The sequence below is a fragment of the Coregonus clupeaformis genome, chromosome 14 (genome assembly GCF_020615455.1).
Source record: "Coregonus clupeaformis isolate EN_2021a chromosome 14, ASM2061545v1, whole genome shotgun sequence".
In the NCBI taxonomy this organism is placed as follows: domain Eukaryota; kingdom Metazoa; phylum Chordata; class Actinopteri; order Salmoniformes; family Salmonidae; genus Coregonus; species Coregonus clupeaformis.
The window spans coordinates 44,700,853-44,724,848 of NC_059205.1; the positions used below are offsets into that span (position 1 = coordinate 44,700,853).

The 23,996-nt window shown below is 51.9% G+C and overlaps 1 protein-coding gene across 1 annotated transcript in view; it reads left to right on the forward strand.

Annotated features, from left to right (window-relative positions):
* LOC121580853 (chloride channel protein 2) overlaps positions 1 to 23,996 on the forward strand; it is a 144,293-nt gene that overhangs the window by 1,114 nt on the left and 119,183 nt on the right. The window lies entirely within an intron of this gene.

Below are 23,996 nucleotides of genomic sequence, written 5' to 3' on the forward strand. Positions count from 1 at the left end.
TGGAGATTTTATTTAGGTTTCTTTAAATGGTTTGACCCACTTGGAAATCCTAATGACATTCTGTAGTTCCCTGATAGGAACTACAGAAAAATAGACAGATTTAAATGGTTTTAAATGGTTTGACTCCCCCCAAAATGACATAAATGTAGATGTAGGTACATGTACACACACAGACACCTACACACACACACACCTGATGCATGCAGACACACACAATATCATACTCTACTCTCAGATTCACCTCTGCAGGTCATATCATTTATTCATAATTTGTTCCCATAGTGGGGTGCCAAATCAAACTCCACAGGTGGGTATTTATTCCACATTGTACCTGTTGAGACTGAAGGTTGAACTGGGTCAGTGTGTTGGTGCTTGAGGCTGCGGAGCACCTAGTTCCACCTCTGTAGGGACAACATTATAGCTATTTAACTACATAGCCACAGTAGTATCCGCAGGACATTCAAAGGAGAAACACACCCACAACAAATCAATTGATATGGTAGAGAGAGAGAGAGAGAGAGATACAAAACACGTAATAACTCTTAATTCTTTGGGCCTGTGTCTGAATGATAATGGCTTGGATCATGTGTGCAATGCATGCATATTTGTGTGTGCATCTGTGTGTGCATCAGGGGAAAACGACTGCCCCCTCTCATTGAAGCCACTGAAGTTCTAGGCCGACCTTGGTACTGCAGGCATTGTTAGCAGAAAACAGGATCCCCCATTATAGTGAATGGAAAAATGTGGTAAATCTTCATGTAAAAAAATAAAATAAATCAAAGTCAATCATGTTACCAATAATTGCTTATAATACACCAGATGTATGTCCTTCAACCGATAACTTTTAAATCTTACACAGAAGAAGTTATAAGCAAGGTACGAATTACGGTAGAGCCAGCGAGGGCTCAGCTCCCCTGAATGAGATGTTAGCTCCCCTAAATGCAACAAAAGTCAAGCTAAATGCTAATTTAACCATTCGCCTATTTGTTTAAAATGTTGTGTTAAATATGTTTTACAGTGGTAAATATGAAAATAAAGGCTTCCAAATGAAACGAAAACCCCCACCTCTCCGTTATGGTTTAAACCATTTGTGTCATGAGCCCTCTCACTCCACCGGGTTACCACCTTAATGTGTTTCCACTATCTTCCACTCTGCTCATCTCTCTCTCTCTACTCAGCCTAACGAGCTCCACCTGTCCCTGCTCTGCTCGGCTCTAATTACTCTGCCAGCTGCGCTGCATTACCCACTAACCTCTCCCAGTATTTTAAGTCCCGTCTGTCAGCTCTCCTTTGTCAGATCGTCTGCAAAGCTCACACCCGGAACCTGTGTGCTCGCGCTTCTGGCTCACCCCTGTTTTGTGACCCCGGACCTGCCTGATTCTTGGATACTCTTCTGCCCCAGGATAACCAGACCTGCTTTCTGCCATTTCGACTCCTGACTACTCTTCGACCCCGGTAACTCTGACCAGCCTTCTGCCTTGCTACAACGTATTTGGATTTCCCTTGAACTGTACTTCTGCCTGTTTTCATCCGCCCCGTTGTGTCTGTGTTTCCTCCCCCCCCCAGGACTTCTGGACCACCAACCACCGGCGTCATCGGACGCATCGCTGCCACTGGGGGGAGGCACAGACCCAGCACATCGGACGGGATAACCCCTGGAGCCTTCACTCACTCCCTACATCCCTTTCCCCTTAAGTTTAAATAAACTTTCTGGTGTGACGCAATTGTGGTCCTCTTGTCGTCTGTCTGAACCGTGACAGTACGATCTGACCATCATGGACTCAGCGCACACTTCCCCCGACATGGAAACCGAAGAACCTGAGCAACCCACCGCCATGCTACGCCTGGAACACACTGAGAGAGAGCTAGGCCGCATGAGCGGCGACATCACCTCTCTGCTTCAGGTCGGCTACCAACAGCATCAGCAGTTCCAGCAGCACCAGCAGCAGTCCCAGCAGCAGCAACAACAACTCGCCAGGATCATCCAACTCCTCACCAACCTTATCCCAGCCAGTCTGCCCACCAGCCCTGCCTCCGAGTTACCTGCCCCGGTCATTTCAGCCGCTGCCCCGGAACCCAAGATTGGAAACCCCGAGCGGTTCAACGGCGATTCTACCCAGGTCCGGCCATTCCTGACTAGCTGCCGACTTCAGTTCTCCTTGCAGCCAAGGACCTTCGCCACGGAGGGGGCTAGGGTCGGGTATGCCATCACTCACCTGACGGGCCGAGCTCGACTCTGGGGAACAGCAGAGTTCGAACGTCAAACCCCCGCATGTGCAACCTTCGACCTGTTTGCTGAGGAGATGCTGAAGGTGTTTGACCTGGATTCACCAACCGCAGAGGCGTCTCGTGAACTGTTCAGTATTCGACAAGGCAGACGTACAGTCGCAGACCATTCCATCGACTTCCGAACCCTGGCAAGACGAAGTTCTTGGAACACACCATCGTTGGTGGACGCGTTCTTCCATAGCTTGGCAGACTATATCAAGGACGAGTTGGTCTCCCATGAACTGCCTTCCACTCTTGATGAAGCCATCGCACTGACTGTCCGGATCGACAGAAGGATACAGACCCGTCGTCGTGAGAGGGGGCGCCAAGGTCCACCAACTACCGGCATTCGGAGAGATCCGACTGGGCTCCTGTCAGCTACTGCCACTCACCCAAGTCAGCTTGATCAGTCTGAGCCTATGGAGATTGGGCGAGCCTCTCTCACTCCTGCAGAGCGCCAGCGCCGCTTCACCTCAAACCTCTGCCTCTATTGTGGAGGTGATGGACATCGTGTGGTAACCTGCCCTTTAAAAGCCGAAGCTCACCGGGCATAGGGGGAGTCCGGTTGAGCTCAATGACCACCCAGTCCTCCGACCGCAAACCCTTGCTGCAAGTTCACCTCCGCCTCTCTGACTCTACTCACACCCTGGCTGCTCTGGTGGATTCTGGCGCCGAAGCCAACATAATGGACATCAAGCTGGCACGCCAACTGGGACTGGAGAACCTCCGTTTGACACCTCCTATTCCTGCCCGGGCACTGGACGGACACTTACTCGGATCGGTCACTCATGTCACGGCCCCGGTCTTGATGGGTCTGTCCGGAAACCATCAAGAAACTATCCAGTTTCACCTGCTCCCCTCTCCAGGCCAACCCCTCATCCTGGGTTACCCATGGCTCCGCCCGGCACAACCCTCAGCTCGACTGGGTGACCGGGGTGATCAGGGAGTGGGGAGAGGACTGCCACCGAACCTGCCTGCTTGCTGCCGCACTACCCCCTCGGCCAGTACCTACTAACTCCGCCCCTGACCTCTCCCATGTCCCAGAATGCTACCATGGTCTCAGAGAAGTGTTTAACAAAGCAAGAGCCACATCTCTGCCCCCTCACCGACCGTACGACTGTGCCATCGACCTCCTCCCTGGAACAGCCCCCCCAGGGGCCGTCTTTATTCGTTGTCTGCTCCTGAACGAAGGTCCATGGAGGACTACATCAATGACTCTCTGTCCACAGGATTGATCCGTTCATCTTCATCTCCGGCTGGTGCTGGCTTCTTCTTTGTGGGGAAGAGGGACGGATCTCTTCGCCCCTGCATCGACTACAGGGGACTCAACGACATCACAGTGAAAAACCGTTACCCTCTCCCTCTGCTCACCTCTGCTTTTGAGTTGCTCCAGGGAGCCACTGTTTTACCAAGTTGGATCTCAGAAACGCTTACCACCTAGTGCGGATCCGGGGAGGGAGATGAATGGAAGACCGCATTCAATACACCAACAGGCCACTACGAGTATCTGGTTATGCCTTTTGGCCTCACCAATGCTCCTGCTGTGTTCCAGGCTCTAGTGAATGATGTACTGCGGGACATGTTAAACAAGTTTGTCTTCGTTTACCTGGATGACATCTTAATCTACTCCAGAAACCTGTCTGAACACACCCGCCATGTCCAGCAAGTCCTTCATCGTCTTCTGGAGAATTCCCTCTACGCCAAGGCAGAGAAATGTGAGTTTCACGTCAAGACAGTGGCCTTCCTGGGGTACATAGTGGCAGAGGGAAGTATCCAAATGGATCCTGCCAAAGTATCAGCAGTCACGTCATGGCCAGTTCCGGAGAACAGAAAGAAGCTGCAACAGTTTCTGGGGTTTGCTAACTTCTATAGAAAGTTTATCCGGAACTACAGTACCGTTGCTGCCCCTCTCACTGCTCTAACCAGCACCAAGCAACCCTTCACCTGGACCCCAGCAGCCGACAAGGCCTTCAGTACCCTCAAGGTAAGGTTCACCTCCGCTCCCATCCTCCAGATGCCTGACGTGGACCGGCAATTCATTGTGGAGGTGGACGCCTCGGATGTGGGAGTTGGTGCTGTGATTTCTCAGTGGGCTGCGGAGGATGGGAAGCTCCATCCCTGTGCCTTTTTCTCACGTCGGTTGTCCCCCTCTGAGTGCAATTACGACATAGGGAACCGAGAGCTGCTGGCTGTGAAGCTTGCCTTGGAGGAGTGGCGTCACTGGCTGGAGGGGTCCACCATTCCATTTCTCGTTTGGACCGATCATAAGAACTTGGAGTACATCCGCACGCGGCCAAACGGTTGAACCCCCAGGCAGTCCCGCTGGGCCCTGTTCTTCACCAGGTTTAATTTCACTCTGTCATACCGGCCTGGATCACGCAACACCAAGCCAGACGCCCTCTCCCGTCAATTCCAGAAGGATGACAACCCCTCCAAGGATCCTGTGTCGATTCTGCCAAGTCCCTGCATCGTAGCAGCTCTGACCTGGGCTGTTGAGGAACAGGTGCTGGAAGCTCTCCGTAACCAGCCCGGTCCCAGCACTTGCCCAGCTGACCGCCTTTTGTCCCCGAAAACCTAAGGTCCCAGGTCGTTCAGTGGGGACATGACTCCCGCCTAGCTTGTCACCCTGGCTCCACCCGCACTTACAACCTGCTCGCCCAGAGGTTCTGGTGGCCCGCTCTGAGAAAGGATGTACGGGAATTCGTCCAAGCCTGCCCCATCTGCAACCAACACAAGTCGTCCTGCCAGCCCCCAGCCGGATTGCTGCAGCCCCTGCCTGTGCCCAGACGTCCCTGGTCTCACATCGCCCTTGACTTTGTCACGGGGCTGCCCCCCTTCAAGGGGCAAGACCGTCATTCTCACCATAGTTGACCGATTCAGCAAGATGGCACACTTCATTCCCCTCCCCAAGCTCCCAACCGCCAAGGAGACCGCCCAGGTGGTCCTGGAACACGTCTTCCGGATCCACGGACTGCCAAAGGATGTAGTTTCTGACCGTGGTCCACAATTCTCCTCCGCTTTTTGGAGTGGAGTTCTGTCACCTGCTGGGAGCCACAGTCAGTCTGACTTCCGGATTCCATCCCCAATCCAATGGGCAGTCAGAGCGGGCAAATCAGGAGCTCGAGAAGGCACTGCGATGCATGACTTCACGCAACCCCCACTCCTGGTCGCAGCAATTGACATGGGTGGAGTACGCACACAATTCTCTGACCTGCTCTGCCATCGGTATGTCCCCTTTCCAATGTGTTTACGGATACCAGCCTCCTCTATTTGCCAGTCAGGAAGGGGAGGTTACTTGCCCATCTGCACTTGCGTTTGCCCGTCGATGTCGCCGCACCTGGTCACAGGCCCGAGCCACACTTCTCAGATCCGTTGCCAGCTACACTACCGGGGCCAACCGTCGGAGAATCCCTGCTCCCACCTACCATGTTGGTCAAAGGGTGTGGTTGTCGTCAAGGAACCTGCCACTCAGGGTGGAGTCGCAGAAGTTGGCACCTCGGTTCATTGGCCCATTCCCTATCATAAGAGTGATTAGCCCAACTGCTGTCCGGCTCCAACTGCCTAATTCCATGAGGGTGCACCCCACTTTCCATGTGTCTAAGATTAAGCCCATTCATGAGAGTCCGCTGGTCCCTGCTGCGCCTTGTCCTCCTCCTCCACGGCTCGTCGATGGTGGTCTGGTTTACACCGTCCGCCGCCTGCTTCGGTCCAGACTGAGGGGTAGGGGTCTCCAGTACCTCATTGACTGGGAGGGCTATGGACCTGAGGAAAGGACCTGGGTGCCAGCTAGTCGGATTGTGGATAGGACTCTCATCACCGCCTTCCACCAACGGCATCCTGATCAACCTGCAATCCGTAGGGGCCGCCCCAGAGGGATCCCTAACCGTCCTGCCCGCTCGGCTTCCTGTCCTGTGCCTGATCCTGTCTCGGGACCTGTCCCATCTCCCGACCACGGCCCTCCGGCTTCCTCCGAGGATGAGGGCGTTCGCTCAGACCGTTCGGAGGAGTTCTAGCCCTCCTCCGGCTCCCCTCCTCCCGCCCGGCGTGGTGTTGCTCTTGGGACTTCTGGGGCCGTCCCTTGGGGGGGGGGTTCTGTCATGAGCCCTCTCACTCCACCGGGTTACCACCTTAATGTGTTTCCACTATCTTCCACTCTGCTCATCTCTCTCTCTCTACTCAGCCTAACGAGCTCCACCTGTCCCTGCTCTGCTCGGCTCTAATTACTCTGCCAGCTGCGCTGCATTACCCACTAACCTCTCCCAGTATTTTAAGTCCCGTCTGTCAGCTCTCCTTTGTCAGATCGTCTGCAAAGCTCACACCCGGAACCTGTGTGCTCGCGCTTCTGGCTCACCCCTGTTTTGTGACCCTGGACCTGCCTGATTCTTGGATACTCTTCTGCCCCAGGATAACCAGACCTGCTTTCTGCCATTTCGACTCCTGACTACTCTTCGACCCCGGTAACTCTGACCAGCCTTCTGCCTTGCTACAACGTATTTGGATTTCCCTTGAACTGTACTTCTGCCTGTTTTCATCCGCCCCGTTGTGTCTGTGTTTCCTCCCCCCCCAGGACTTCTGGACCACCAACCACCGGCGTCATCGGACGCATCGCTGCCACTGGGGGGAGGCACAGACCCAGCACATCGGACGGGATAACCCCTGGAGCCTTCACTCACTCCCTACATCCCTTTCCCCTTAAGTTTAAATAAACTTTCTGGTGTGACGCAATTGTGGTCCTCTTGTCGTCTGTCTGAACCGTGACAATTTGTCTCTGTGGCAGCGCCTCAGCTGAGCTCCTTTAAGCATAGATTTTCCTTTCTTCCTAATTTCCGCCATGCGTCCTTGATAAAAAAATAGCCTATGCATTTATTCCAATGCATTAGATTTATCAGTTTATTTATCATTGTTTGCTTTTGTCAGTCAGCTGTTTAGAGAGATGATTGCTTTGTTTTTCAGGTGCGCGCGGGTAGGCTACTGGTGTTCTCATTGCCATCCGTGGCCAGAAGTAATAGACCGTTTATTTAACTTTATTATTTCCGATCAATATTAGTTTTCTTTCCTGGATCAGCTGATGGTCAACAATATCACTAGACAACTAGCCTACAGCTAGACACCAATGCGCATCCAATCCATCCAACAAGTAGGCTATACGTTAATGACAGTAGGCCTATAAGGTGACTCTTTCGGTCAGAAGAGGTTAACGTTCGGTTAGAAGCATTCCATTTTGCAATTTCATAAGCCTACATTATTTTGGATTTGTGTGCCCATGAGAACTGTTTTCACGCCGAAACATAATGAAATGTTACGTAGGCATAGTTACACCTATAGTACATTTTCTGAGATCTCCAAGATCATTACCGCCACACAGGCAGTTATGAGTCATTACCGCAGTAAAATTCCACGTGACCGTTGAGTCGCGGTAATCACCTCTTATGCACTCTGGACATGCTTTGGTAGTAGCACCCAACTCACTAACTACCATCAGGTCTTAATGGCCTGGTACTCAGGGCTCTATTGTCTCTCTAACCAATCTGACATCAATGCAAATGCAATCGAAAATCACATCAAACATTTCATCAAAACAGTATCTTGCTTTTAAAACTGACCTCACTGTGATGATCAATAAAACAAAATTAGTTCAACAGCAGGTTGAAACTGAGTGTAAAACATGTTGTGGATGTTGTTTCAATGCCTAACACAGCGAAATGGACAGTGCTTTCTAAGGTGATGATTAATTCAAAACACCCATACGCATAGGCTTATGAGCCCAAGCCCGAAAAAACTGAATTGAACTGAAAGTTATGATTGTGCGTTATAGAATACTTGTGAAATGATGAGGTTGGACCCAGGAGCAGAGAAAAGACCAAACGAGGAATCAGTGGTGAAAGTAAACGTCAATTCTTTACTGAGAATAGGTAACAGCAGGATTACAGTAATGCTGAGAAAACAACAAACACTAGAACACTTACTCAGGAGGCAAACACACATGACAAACCAATCAAGCTTCTGCAAAGGGAAACAGAAAACACACCTCTCTTAAAGGGAAACTCATAATTAGAAAATAAAAAAACACCTGAGTGTCATAATAGTCTCTAGGATGGTCTCTGTCCCTCTGGTGACAGGTGGAACCATGACAGTACCCTGCCTTCTAGAAGCGGCTCCAGCCGCAGAGCCAGGGCGACCACCAAAGAGTTGGTTGAAATCCCGAACCAGTCCCGGATCCAAGATGTCCCAGGCAGGCACCCACGCCCGCTCCTCTGGTCCGTAACCCTCCCAGTCCACCAGGTACTGCAGGGCACCACGGACCCGACGAGCCTCCAACAGATGCCAGACAGTTTAGGCCGGGTGGCCATCAATAAGTCGAGGAGGCGGAGGGGCAGGTGTGGGGGGAGAGAAGGGACTGGTTCTTACCAGCTTGTGTTGGGAGACATGGAAGGATGGACAGACCTTCATAGACCTGGGAAGCTGGAGACGGTAGGTGACCGGGTTGATGCGACTCAGGATCTTGAATGGTCCAACGTAGCGCGGAGCGAGCTTCAGCGAGTTCACCTTTAAAGTAAGATCACGGGTGGACAGCCATACCTGTTGACCCGGTCGGAGGAGCCCAAGAGGCCTTCGGTGTCGGTTTGCCTGGTGTTGATGTCGGACAGAGGAGCGGAGCAAGGTGGATCACGCTCTGATCCAGGTCCGGCGACATCGGCGAATGAACGCCTCGGCTGATGGCTCCCCCACTTCAGCCTCCTGTTCAGGAAACGGGGGGAGGGGCAAACCCGAACTGACACATGAACAGCGACAGTCCAGTGGATGAGTTCGGCAGTGTGTTGTGAGCATACTCCGCCCAGACGAGGAACTTGCTCCAGTTGACGGCCTGAGAAGAGATAAAACAGCGGAGGAACTTCTCCAGCTCCTGGTTGACCCGCTCAGTCTGCCCATTCGACTGTGGGTGGAAACCCGAGGAGAGACTCACCGAAGCCCCCAACAGGGAGAGAGCAGAAGGCTTTCCAATACCGCGCTACGAATTCGGGCACACGATCCAAGACAATGTCCTGGGGAAGTCCGGGTAGTCGAAAGACATGGGTAATCAAGAGATTAGCGGTCTCCCTCGCTGAGGGCAACTTGGGCAAAGCGATGAAATGGGCTGCTTTGGAGAACCGATCGACGACCACCGGGATAGTGGTCAGCCCTTGGGAAAGAGGTAACCCTGTGATAAAGTCTACAGACATGTGGGACCAGGGCCGGCTGGGGATGGGCAGAGGTTGGAGCAATACAGCCGGTCGCTGTCGTGAAGATTTACTTTTGGCACAGGTGGAGCAGGCCGTCACGAAGGACCTCACATCCTCAGTCATGTTGGGCCACCAGAATCTCCGCCTCAGGAACTCCAGTGTCCGATTATCCCCTGGGTGCCTAGACAATTTAGAGGTGTGTCCCCATTGTAGTACTTGGGAGCCTGTTAGTGGGACCCTCACAGGGGTCAGGTTCTCGGCTCTGGGCTTGTCGGACCGAGGTCTCAATACTCCACATCACAGGGCCACGATGAGGGAACTGGGGATGATGGGCTCAGAGTCCCTCTCCTCGTTAGAAACATCGTGCTGACGGGACAGGGTGTCTGCCTTCTGATTTTTGGATCCCGGGCGATAGGCTAGTGTGAAGTTGAGCCTGTTAAAAAACAGAGCCCACCTAGCCTGGCGAGCGTTCAACCTCTTGGCTTCTTGAATGGAGACCAAGTTCTTATGGTCCGTCCAGATCACGAAAGGATGAGGTGCCCCCTCCAACCAATGTCTCAATCCTTCAAGAGCCCACTTTACTGCCAAGAGCTCCCGGTTTCCTACATCGTAGTTGTGTTCCACTGGTGAGAACCGCTTGGAGAGGAAGTCGCATGGGTGCAGTTTCATGTCCTCCTCATTCCTGCTCCGGTGTCTGAGGTGTCCACCTCGGCGAGGGTGCAGAACTCAATGGTGAAGTCAACCATAGGTCTGGCCCCTTGGCGGAGTCTGAACAGTCAGCTTGCTGCTTCTCGTCCGCCGACTGGGTGGTCGAAGACTCGTCGCAACTCGGCAGTGAAGGCCAATATGGAGCTGCAGAATGGTGGCTGCTGTTTCCACACCGCCATAGCCCACGCCAGAGCCTTGCCCGAGAGTAGAGAGATGATGTAGGCGATCATGGCTCGATCGGTGTGGAACGAGGAGGACTGTAACTTGAACACCAGAGCGCACTGAGTAAGGAACCCCTTGCGTCCTCCCGGGTGACCATCGTACCGCTCGGGGGGCAGGGATCATGGGTTCCCGGTGAAGGTTCCCTGGAGGAACTATGGCGACGCCTGTAGTACTGGGCAATGAGACTTGGGCATTTGCTCCTCCTGGGTTGGGGTTGGGCTGTGGTCGGAGGGAGTCGGTAAGTGCTCCTTGGTGGGTTATAACATTCTTGATGAGGGTGATCTCTGCTGGGTTCATGTTGGTGGCAGAAGCTTGCTGTGACATGATGAGGTTGGACCCAGGAGCAGAGAATAGACCAAACGAGGAATCAGTGGTAAAAGTAAACGTAAATACTTTACTGAGAATAGGTAACAGCAGGATTACAGTAATGCTGAGAAAACAACAAACACTAGAACACTTACTCAGGAGGCAAACACACATGACAAACGAATCAAGCTTCTGCAAATGGAAACAGAAAACACACCTCTCTTAAAGGGGAACTCATAATTACAAAATAGAAAACACCTGAGTGTCTTAATAGTCTTTAGGACGGTCTCTGTCGCCCTCTGGTGACAGGTGGAACCATGACAAGACATAGCCTACCGCATATTACGCATGTCAGAAAAACATAAAACTGATTTAAGATGTCTTTGGTACATAATTGGTCTAGCCTATACTCAAATTAAACACATTTGAGTAATCGCCTTTGCGTGTGGACTGTATTATTATGCATACTCCAACATTTCTATCCAGGAGTCTGGGAGAAAACGTATAGCCCTAGGTCCTAGGGTGATGCTGTTGGTTCATTGATTGTGCAGGGCGGCTTACAGTTAGCCTACAATTATAGTGAATTTGTATTTGATTTTGAATAGTCTAGTAATAGGGAATTTTCATAATTAATTGGGTGACACATTACCTTTAGCTATACAGAATATCTCATCCCACCACCATGCGTTTCCATCTCCTCTCTCTCTTCTTTATTCCTTTCTTGAGCGCAGTTTAGTGAAATATGTTTGGTTGCAAAAACATGTTACTATCTATGTTCCCGAACAGATATCACTTGGTTTCCCAAATTAAGCACTGGGTAGCTGCAGGAACAGGGTTGGAGAGCCCATGGCATACAGAGTTTGTGTCACGAACGTCGTATGAAGGAGTGGACCAAAGCGCAGCGTTAGTTGCGAACATCCTTGCTTTATTTAATTAAAGCATACACACGAAATAACAAAACAATAAACGACTCGTGAAGTCCTCAGTGACAATGACCGAACACGGAACAAAAACCCACAAACACAAAGTGAAACACAGACAGTTAAATATGGCTCCCAATCAGAGACAACCAGCACACAGCTGACACTCGTTGCCTCTGATTGGGAGTCACTCAGTCAAACATAGAAAATGACGAACTAGAAACACCCAACATAGAAACAGAACACATAGAATGAACACACCCTGGCTCAACATATAGAGTCCCAGAGCCAGGGTGTGACAGTACTCCCTAAAGGCGCGGACTGCGACCGCGCCTAAATACGAGCAAAACAGGGGAGGGCTGGGTGGGCATTCCTCCTCGGCGGCGGCTCCGGCTCGGGCTTGCCCACCACCCTCCAACAAACCCCCATAGCGCCCCTGGTCCGGTCTGGCCCCGCTGGCTGGAGCTGGACTGGACGTAGCAGGAGCGGTAGGCTTCAGCTCCTTAGTGGAGCAGTTGAGCGGTACCTGAATTGGCACCGATGACCCAGGCACGGGTTGTGCCGACTGACGACTCGCACCCCTGGCTTGGTGCGAGTGGCAGAAACGGGCCGGGCCGGGCTGGCGACGCGCACCGTAGACTTGGTGCGAGTGGCAGGAACAGGCCGGACCGGGCTGGCGACGCGCACCGTAGACTTGGTGCGTGGAGCAGGGACAGGCCGGGCCGGGCTGGCGACGCACCCCGTAGGCTTGGTGCGTGGAGCAGGGACAGGCCGGCCCGGGCTGGCGACGCACACCGTAGGCTCGGTGCGTGGAGCAGGAACAGGCCGGACTGGGCTGGCGACGCACACCGTAGGCTTGGTGCGTGGAGCAGGGACAGGCCGGGCCGGGGCTGGCGACGCACCCCGTAGGCTTGGTGCGTGGAGCAGGGACAGGCCGGGCTGGGCTGGCGACGCACACCGTAGGCTTGGTGCGTGGAGCAGCAACTGGCCGGACTGGGCTGGCGACGCACACCGTAGGCTTGGTGCGTGGAGCAGGGACAGGCCGGGCCGGGCTGGCGACGCACCCCGTAGGCTTGGTGCGTGGAGCAGGGACAGGCCGGGCTGGGCTGGTGACGCACACCGTAGGCTTGGTGCGTGGAGCAGCAACTGGCCGGACTGGGCTGGCGACGCACACCGTAGGCTTGGTGCGTGGAGCAGGAACAGGCCGGGCTGGGCTGGCGACGCACACCGTAGGCTTGGTGCGTGGAGCAGGGACAGGCCGGGCTGGGCTGGCGACGCACACCGTAGGCTTGGTGCGTGGAGCAGCAACTGGCCGGACTGGGCTGGCGACGCACACCGTAGGCTTGGTGCGTGGAGCAGGGACAGGCCGGACAGGGCTGGCGACGCACACCGTAGGCTTGGTGCGTGGAGCAGGAACAGGCCGGGCTGGGCTGTCGACGCACACCGTAGGCTTGGTGCGTGGAGCAGGGACAGGCCGGACAGGGCTGGCGACGCACACCGTAGGCTTGGTGCGTGGAGCAGGAACAGGCCGGGCTGGGCTGGCGACGCACACCGTAGGTTTGGTGCGTGGAGCAGGGACAGGCCGGACAGGGCTGGCGACGCACCCCGTAGGCTTGGTGCGTGGAGCAGGAACAGGCCGGACTGGGCTGGCGACGCACACCGTAGGTTTGGTGCGTGGAGCAGGGACAGGCCGGGCTGGGCTGTCGACGCACACCGTAGGCTTGGTGCGTGGAGCAGGGACAGGCCGGACCGTACTGGGAACACACACCACTGGCCTTAAACGGGGATCAGGAACGGGCCGGACCGGACTGGCAATACACCTCAGTACCTCTCGCCGTGCCTCTACAACTTCCTTCCCTCCTCTCGCCAATGGCTCCCGTAACCCGGTGGCCTTCTCTCCTCGTCTCCCATTTCGCCCTGTGGCAGCCTCCTGCTGCCCAGTCGCCCATGCCGTGTGCCCCCCCCTAAAAAATTCTTGGGGGTGCCTCTCGTCCGTCCGACGATGGCACTGCTGACGCCGCTGCTCCTCTCTCGCCAGGGCCTTAATCCTACCCCAAGGTCCCTTGCCCCCGAGCATGTCCTCCCAGGACCACACTTTGCCCACCTGGGCCATCGCCAGCCTCTCCATCTCCTTTCCTGGCGCTTCCTCCCATGTCCAGTCTGCCTGCTCCTGGACACGCTGCTTGGTCCTTTTACGGTGGGTTTTTCTGTCACGAACGTCGTATGAAGGAGTGGACCAAAGCGCAGCGTTAGTTGCGAACATCCTTGCTTTATTTAATTAAAGCATACACACGAAATAACAAAACAATAAACGACTCGTGAAGTCCTCAGTGACAATGACCGAACACGGAACAAAAACCCACAAACACAAAGTGAAACACAGACAGTTAAATATGGCTCCCAATCAGAGACAACCAGCACACAGCTGACACTCGTTGCCTCTGATTGGGAGTCACTCAGTCAAACATAGAAAATGACGAACTAGAAACACCCAACATAGAAACAGAACACATAGAATGAACACACCCTGGCTCAACATATAGAGTCCCAGAGCCAGGGTGTGACAGTTTGGGTGGAATATCATGTGTTGCGGAGCGAGAGCATGCTCCTCAAACAGTGGTTGATGCGTGGAGTGAAATAAGTGTTCTTATATTTATTTCTCAGCAGCTCATATTAAGCACATGCTCCGCTATAAAACCGAAGTAGCCTACCCAGCATCATTTAAAAACGGACCGGAGGGAAAGTGTGCAGCCTCCATTCGCTATTCTAGTGCATACAGATTATGTCTTTTTTTTCCCTACCCCTGTTCCTGCCCATTTGATAATGGGCCATTCTAAATCTAAACTAAATTTAGCCTACATGTTAGTAAAGACAAGATTAAATTGAGAATAGTCTGATGGGTGAAAATATGATCACTCGATGAGAGAACAGCTGTGCAGTCTGAGGCAAGGAACAGAGCGCAAGCTTTTTTTGCAGACTTTCTCAAATCCATATATGTTTTGACAGGTTTGTATCATTCATACAGTCGTCCGGAACAGCTGGTGCTGTCACGCATAGTTCAGTGTTGCTTTCCTCTAAGCGAGTATAGAAGGCATAGTCCTGTATTGACGCTTTGCATGTTTGATGATTTGTCAGCGGGCGTAGTGAGATTTCTTATAAGCATCCGGATTAGTATCCTGCTCCTTGAAAGCAGAACACTGCTTTCAAACTCAGTGTTGCCTGTAATCTATGGCTTCTGATTAGGATATGTACATATGGTCACTGTGGGGACAACGTCGTCGATGCACTTATTAATGAAGCCGGTGCCTGATGTGGTTAACTCCTCAATGCCATCGGATGAATCCCGTAATATATTCCAGTCTATGTTAGCGTAACAGTCCTGTAGCTTAGTGTAAGCTTCATCTGACCCCTTTCGTATTTGTATGCATCACTGGTACTTTCTGTTTGAGTTTTTACTGTAAGCATTAATCAGGAGGATAGAGTTATGGTCCAATTTGTCAAATGGAGGGCGGGGGAGAGCTTTGTATGCGTCTCTGTGTGTGGAGTAAAGGTGATCTAGAGTTTTTATCCCTCTATTTACACAGGTGACTGGTAGAAATGAGGTAAAACCAATTTCAGTTTTCCTGCATTAAAATCACCGGCCACTAGGAGCGCCGCCCCTGCATGAGCATTTTCTTGTTTGCTTATGGCCCTATACAGCTCATTGAGTGCGGTTTTAGTGCCAGCAGCGGTTGTGGTGGTAAATAGACAGCTACGAAAAATACAGATGAAAACTCTCTTGGTAATTAGTATGTTCTACCGCTTATTATGAGGTATTCTAACTCAGGCAAGCAGAACCTCGAGATTTCCTTAATATTAGAGTTTGCGCACCAGCTGTTGTTAATAAAGAGACACACACAACCCCACCTGATCTCACCGGACTCTGTCGTTCTGTCCTCCCGATGCATAGAAAAACCAGCTAGATGTATATTATCCATGTCCTTGATCAGCCATGACTCAGAGAAGCATAGTATATTACAGTTCTTAATGTCCTGTTGATAGGATAGTCTCGAACGGAGCTCGTCCAGTTTATTCTCCAGCGATTGCACATTGGCCAATAGAACAGAGGGTAGAGGCGATTTATTCATTCGCCACCATAGTCTCACCAGGGTGCCCACGCGCCAGCATTTATAGCGCCGTCTTCGCCTCCTTCAAGTGTCGGGGATTAGGGCCTGGTCCAGTATAATCACATATGAGCCTCTGACTCATTGAAGTAGAAGTCCTCATCCAAATCGAGGTAGTGATAGCTGTTCTGATGTCTAGAAGCTCTTTTCGGTCATAGGAAACGATGGCGGAAACATTATGTACAAAAAAAAGTTCAGATCAGAGCAAAAAAATACACAAAATAGCTAAATTGGTCAGGAGCCCGTAACACGGCCGTCCTTACCCTCCACCGCCATTCTGTCATTAATGTAAGGAAATAAAGGTAGTGTTTTACGTCACACGATCTGTGAAGACTCCAAGCATCATCTCATGAATTATGGACAACTCATGAACTAGGGTGTAAAACACAGGGACGCAAATTTCACTGGAATGTGATACAAAACGAGGCAACGGTGTGCTTTAGGACCATGTGGACGCTTCCGAGCGGTCGTATAGGCTGTTTGGAGTGTTTATCCGACTGGATAAAAAAAGAAATATAATAACTTTTTTAACCAAAGTTGCGTAAAACATGTTTTGATTCAACTCATGTATTAGGCCTATTTTTAATGTAGGCTACCTGTTCTGCGTTTGTTCATGTGTGTAAAATTGCCTCGGCTGAGAGGGTAGGCTACCGGAAGTGGTGTAGGCCTAGTGGAGGGTAAACATCACAATTTTTTTTACCGCAACCGGCAATCAGAGTTTACCCACCAATTTGTTTTACCACTACATTACTGGCTACCGGTAGGCCTATTTGAAGTTCATGGCAATACACATTGTAGCCTAGTCTAGTAAGTTGACCGTGTGTGTTAGGGTGACATCCCGTTTTTCCCGGGACAGTTTCAGCCCCATTTCAGGTGTCCCGACTTTTCAGGCTGCAAAAAATGTCAATTTGTCAGCAAGACGCATCAATTAATGTCGGCCTAATCAATGGCAAATTGCCGAATGTCATTATGCACACTTTTCTGTGTTTTGTAACAGATGTCTATTTCCATTCGTCAAATGGAGCGAGTATACATGCAGTTTAGATGCCGGAATTATTTTGGAGTGGACGAACATGCACAGGTAGCCTACTTTTTGAAGTGATTTGTATGACAATCAGATGGAAATATCATGACTGGTTGTGTTCATGCCGCATTAAAAGGTAATTCATTTTGACCGTTTCAATTATGTCTTTATTATTAGGCCCAAATGTTTTTTTCTTCCCAATAGAGACCTCCGAATGTCATGGTGTAATTCACACTCTGGTTATAAGGATAATTTAGTTGCTAATGGCAGCCTGCAGTACCCCGGTCGGCCTTCAACTTGAGTTACTTAATGAGAGAGGGCAGCACTGAGCTAGCCTGCAACATCACTTCCTGGAGTAGCTCAAACGGCGCGTGTTATGTCTCCATAGACGGGTTGGTTGTTTAGCAACAAAACCAACGTGTGCGCAACTATGGGGCAAAACACACAGGGTTGACTTAGATTGTCATGTAAACTATATTTCGTCTCCAATGTTTATTGAAAACAAATACATTTATACAATGAGCACTTGTTGTCTCTCAAATACATTGTTACAGTTGTTGATTAGCTAGCTAGCGAATTTTTGCTGTATGAGCATAGACGTGACAACAGTCAAAACACCTCAAAACAAGACATGGTATCAAGAACAAGATAAAACTAGCTGAAACAAGCCACCTACGATTCCCCACATGGCAGCTTCTTGTCACAGTTGCTAGCTATCTAGCCATTCAGAATCATAACAACACACAGACTTCTACCCCATTGAAGCGTGCACATTGTTTTCGTGACTTTGTCAGCTAACCCGTCTGATACGCCATCTTTACTGACGTCATTTGGCTTCAATGCGCTATTGATTCTTCACTTAGGAATGAATGGTGTCACTTGATTGATGGCTTTGTCCATTCAAATATACAGTCATTGGTATGTGTGCAGGCCTGTGGTTCTGTTGGCCTGTGGTTCTGTTGTTCTATTACCATGAGCCAGAGCCATGTATTCAGAGAGTTGGGCCAACATTTAGAATTTTTAATATTGTTCTTATTCTAGACATTCAGTTACATAGTTATGTGATAATGCCAGAGAAGCCATGGTTTGGAGGACATATTGGCATGGGTGTTGTTTGGCCCGAGATGACATTGGTTACCAACATATTCCATAAATGATTGACATATTTTCATAAAAAACGTTATTTTGATGAATGCATTTCGCTGTCATAGCCGGTGGTAGTCGTGAAATACACACCGGCTTGAACACGGTTTTAATCAATCAACATCCAGGATTAGACCCACCTGTTGTATAACATTATTTTAAATATTACCCATGTAATGTTAATGGGACGCTGCCACCGCTACCATAAAATGTTGTAGTGCCATGTAAATGCAACATAATGCAGAAATCTCAATGGCCCAACTCTCTAAAGACCTGTTTCCATTGGCACTTTGAAGTGAACCCAGGATGGGCTGGCCTTGGTGGGCTAGCTCACATTGCGTTTCCACTTCCTCCAGAAATTAGAAATGATGTCATGTTGCTAGGTAGCCAATGTGTGACTGCAGCTGGCTTTGCTAATGTTGCAAGATGTTGCTAGCTAGCAAGATGTTGAAGTATTTAATTCACCCTCACCATGCTTTAACTAAAGTTACCCTAAACTCCTGCCAGTGCCAGCCAGACTCAGAGCCATATATTTAGCTTGCTGAAGTTAGCTAGCTAGCTAAACAGTTAGCATCATCGCTAGCATAACAGGCTAGCTAGCTATCTTAATTCCTACCTTGCTTGTCATGGCATTGGCTATTAGCTAGCTAGCTAACCAAGCAAACCAGATGACAGGTTTGATATGATGTAGCTAGCTAGCTATCTAGCTTTCAATACGACCTGGCCAGCTAAAATTCCTGCCAGCTCACATTAGCTAGCTAGCTTGTTTCAACTCTGATTTGCTAGCTAACGTTAGGTAGCTAGTGTCACGGTTAACTAAGCCAGAACCCAGAAGCAGACCAGGACACGGTACGTGAGACAAAGGTGAGTGTTTATTTATAGAGTCCGAGTGAAGCTGAATAATCCAGGGAACAGAGCGGGTGGCGTGGATGGGTTGTTGAGGGTGCAGTGGTTGGTCCGGTACTGGCTCGGCAGCCGCCGACCATCAGGCAGAGGTTGGGTGAAGGTTCCGGGTGAGAGACTGCAGACAGAACAAAACGGAGGTGAGTACACAGCAAATCAACAAGGTGCAAAACAACAAAACTAACGCTAGAACTCAAAGGCTGATACGCTGACAAACATACTGTTCATGGCTAACGATCCGGCAGGAACTGGATGTTGGCCCAGAGCCTAAGAAGGGTGATGATCAGGACCAGGTGTGCAGATTGCTGATGGGATGCAGGTGCGGAAAACCAGAGCGCTCCCGGAGCGTTCCCGAACCCTCGGGAAACTGGAGAATACGAGCAGGAACACTAGTCACCAGACAGGACCCGACTCAGACAGCCGGGATCGTCACAGTACCCCCTCCGACGAACGCCACCGGGCGGACTTCCCGGAGCGCCAGGATGGAGGCGGTAGAAGTCACTGATGAGGTCTGCGTCTAGGACCTGTCGCCGCGGAATCCAACTCCTCTCCTCAGGGCCATACCCCTCCCAGTCCACGAGATACTGGAAACCCCGGCCCCGCCGTCTGGAATCCATGATGCGACGCACCGTGTAGGCAGGACCACCTCCGATCATCCGAGGAGGAGGAGGAGGAGGCGGAGGAGGCAACAGAGGACTGAGGAAGACAGGCTTGAGGCAGGAGACATGAAAGGTGGGATGGACTCTGAGCGTCCTCGGTAGTTTGAGTCGAACTGCCACTGGATTGATCACCTTCTCCACCACAAACGGACCAATGAACTTCGGTAACAACTTCCTAGACTCAGTCCGTAACGGAAGATCCCGTGTGGCCAACCAAACCCTATCTCCGATGGTATAGGTGGGAGCGGGAATCCGCGACGATTCGCCTGGAGCTGATACCGGTCCGAAACTCTAAGGAGTGCCTTTCTGGCCCGATGCCAGGTCCGGTGGCAACGCCGAATATGGGCCTGAACAGAAGGCACTGAGAGCTCCTTCTCCTGAGAAGGAAACAGGGGAGGTTGGTAGCCATACAGGCACTGGAAGGGAGACATCCCAGTGGCAGATGTAGGAAGAGTATTGTGGGCATACTCAACCCAAGGCAACTGAGAAACCCAGGAGGTGGGGTTGGAAGAGACCAGACAGCGTAGCGTTGATTCCATCTTCTGGTTGGCTCTCTCCGCCTGACCATTGGATTGGGGGTGAAAACCAGATGTGAGACTGACCGTAGCTCCAATGGCCAAACAGAAGGACTTCCAGACAGCAGAGGTAAACTGAGGGCCACGGTCGGAAACGATATCACTGGGCAAACCGTGGACCCTGAAAACCTCCCTAACCAGGATCTCGGACGTCTCCGAGGCAGAGGGAAGCTTGGCAATTGGCACAAAGTGGGCGAACTTGCTGAATCTGTCCACGATAGTCAGAACGACCGTGTTCCCCTCAGAGGCGGGCAACCCCGTGACGAAGTCCAGGGCCAGATGCGACCATGGTCGCCGGGGAATAGGAAGGGGGTGAAGTAGTCCAGAGCTGGGCCGATTGGTACTCTTATTCTGCGCACACACTGGACAGGCAGCAACAAAACCCCGAGTATCCTCGGCCATGGCAGGCCACCAAAAACGTCTGCGAAGAAACGCCATAGTCCGAGCCACGCCAGGGTGACAAGCCATCTTGCTTGCGTGGGACCATTTGAGGACAGCAGGACGAACCGACTCAGGCACAAACAACCGACCGGGTGGACCGTTACCGGGACCGGGCTGAGTCCGAAGGGCCGCCAGCACCTCCTCCTCAATCTTCCACATAACTGCTCCCACGACGCAGTTCCGGGGGAGGATTGTCTCGGTCTTGGACCCACTCTCCTCCGTCTTGGAGAACATCCGGGACAAGGCGTCCGCCTTGCCGTTCTTAGATCCAGGTCGAACGTCAGGGCAAACTTGAATCGTCCGAAAAACAACGCCCACCTGGCCTGGACGGGGAGTTGAGACGTTTAGCCGATTGCACGTAAGCAAGATTCTTGTGGTCCGTCCAGACAATAAACGGTTGCTCCGCCCCCTCCAACCAGTGGCGCCACTCCTCCAAGGCAAGTTTCACCGCGAGAAGCTCCCGGTTACCCACATCGTAATTCCTCTCCGCAGGCGAAAGGCGACGAGTAGTAGGCGCAGGGGATGGAGTTTACTGTCCGTGGAGCATCGCTGCGACAGGATGGCGCCAACTCCCACATCAGACGCGTCCACTTCAACGACGAACTGACGGGCCGTGTCCGGTTGAGAGAGAATCGGTGCGTTGGTGAATCGCCTCTTCAAATCCAGAAACGCTCGATCCGCCTCCGGATTCCACTTGAAGGTCCTGATGCTGGAAGTCAAGGCAGTTAACGGAGCGGCCACACGGCTGTAATCCCGGATGAATCTGCGGTAGAAATTCGCAAACCCCAAAAATCTCTGGAGCTGCAATCTCGTACCGGGCTGGGCCCATTCCAGAACCGCTCTAACCTTCCCCTGGTCCATCCTAATCTCTCCCCTGGAGATGATGTACCCGAAAAGGATGTCGTGTGGGCGTGAAACTCGCACTTCTCGGCCTTCACGAACAGGCGATTCTCCAACAATCGCTGCAGCACCTGCCGGACATGCTGGACGTGGTCGGAAGGTTCCTTCGAGAAGATCAGAATGTCATCCAGGTAAACAAACACAAAGAGACCGATCATATCTCTCAGGACGTCGTTCACCATACTCTGGAATACCGCTGGAGCATTGGTCAGTCCAAACGGCATCACCTGATACTCGAAGTGACCCATCGGTGTATTGAAACCCGTCAACCACTCGTCCCCCTCTCTGATCCGGACCAGGTGATACGCATTGCGTAGGTCTAGCTTGGTGAACACCGTAGCACCCTGTAAGGAGTCGAAGGCAGAACTCATCAAGGGCAGGGGATACTTGTTCTTGATCGTGATGTCATTCAACCCCCGATAATCAATACACGGTCGAAGAGAGCCATCCTTCTTACCCACAAAGAAGAATCCTGCCCCCAGGGGGTGATGACGAGGGGCGAACGAGACCAGCAGCTAGGGACTCCTTGATGTAGGTCTCCAACGCCTCACGTTCAGGTCGGGAGATACTGTATAACCTTCCCTTGGGGTAGACAGCTCCAGGGACCAGGTTGATGGCACAATCATAGGGTCGGTGGGGAGGGAGTGACAGAGCCTTCTGCTTACTGAAAACTTCCCCCAAATCGTGATATGTCTCGGGAACCAGGGACAAATCTGGGGGTTTAGCCTCAATCACCTGACTGGGAACCGAATGGGGGCAGGCAGTCTTGAGACAGTTAGCATGACAATCAAGGCTCCAACTCGTTACCTTGCCCGTCACCCAATCGAACGTGGGATTGTGTTCCTTCAGCCAGGGGTATCCAAGGACCAGAGGAACATGGGAAGACGGCAGAATGAAGAATGAAATCATCTCAGAATGATTCCCCGACAACCGCATCTTAACCGGTTCAGTCCTCATCGTGATACGTGCCAGACTACTGCCGTTCAGAGTGGTCGCTTCAATGGCTTCCGGCAATTGCTCCTTGGAAAGCCCCAGCTGTTCCACCAACTCGGCATCAAGAAAGCTTCCATCGGCACCTGAATCGATAAAAGCGTTAAGCGCTAAGCTCTGATTCCTGTTCACAAGGGTAGCCGGGAAACGGGGTCTGACAGAGGTACTGAGAGGTTGAAACTGGCTCGCTAAAAGTCCTCCCCAACTTTAGCGAGCCGGGCAGTTTGACGACCGCCGGGAACAGGTGGAGATGTAATGTCCCGAGCTACCACAGTAGAGGCAGCAGTTGGTCTGACGTCTCTGTTGACGCTCCTCCTTGGTTAACCCGTGCCGCCCCACTTGCATGGGTTCAGAATCGGGAGAGAGGACCTCTCCACTAATCCATTGTGGAGGAGAATGATCGACGTGTTCTGGTCCACCACCCGACCCGACTGGGAACTGAGAAGCTGATCGGTTGGACGGAACCCATTGCTTCTCCCTCCTTCGCTCTCGGACTCGATTATCCACCCGAATAGACAAAGCTACCAAGCTGTCCAGGTCACTAGGCTCCGGATAGGAGATCAACTCATCCTTGAGCTGCTCCGACAGACCCTGGTAAAAGGCCGCTTGCAGAGACTCCTCGTTCCACCCACTCTCCACAGCCAACGTCTTGAACTCGATCACGAAGTCGGCCACGCTGCGAGTTCCTTGGCGAAGCGAAAACAGGCGCCTAGCTGCGTCCCTCCCTCGGACGGAATGGTCGAAGAGCTTCCTCATCTCGGCCGTGAACCCCTGGTATGAAGCCATGCAGGGATCCTGTCGTTCCCAAACGGCTGAAGCCCACTCCAGCGCTCGACCACGCAGCAACTCAATCACAAAGGCTATCCTAGCCTTGTCTGTGGCATAAGAGTAGGGCTGTAGATCGAACACTAGTCCACACTGCATAAGGAAGGAACGGCATCTTCCCAGCTCTCCCTCATACTTATCCGGCGTCGGAACCTTGGGCTCACGGATGGACACAGCTTCAGAAGCGGCAGGCGAGATGGGTGAAACCGGTAGTGGATCCTCCACCGGACACTTGCGTTGGTTCTGGACCTCCGTCAGACCGGTAGAAAGGTTCCGAACTGACAACGCGATCTCCTGTAGTACCGTGCTATGATAGCCCAACATCTTCTCCTGCTGGGTAATAGCATGGCGAACAGAGTCCAGGTCCGCTGGGTTCATTACTGGCCGGATCGTTCTGTCACGGTTAACTAAGCCAGAACCCAGAAGCAGACCAGGACACGGTACGTGAGACAAAGGTGAGTGTTTATTTATAGAGTCCGAGTGAAGCTGAATAATCCAGGGAACAGAGCGGGTGGCGTGGATGGGTTGTTGAGGGTGCAGTGGTTGGTCCGGTACTGGCTCGGCAGCCGCCGACCATCAGGCAGAGGTTGGGTGAAGGTTCCGGGTGAGAGACTGCAGACAGAACAAAACGGAGGTGAGTACACAGCAAATCAACAAGGTGCAAAACAACAAAACTAACGCTAGAACTCAAAGGCTGATACGCTGACAAACATACTGTTCATGGCTAAC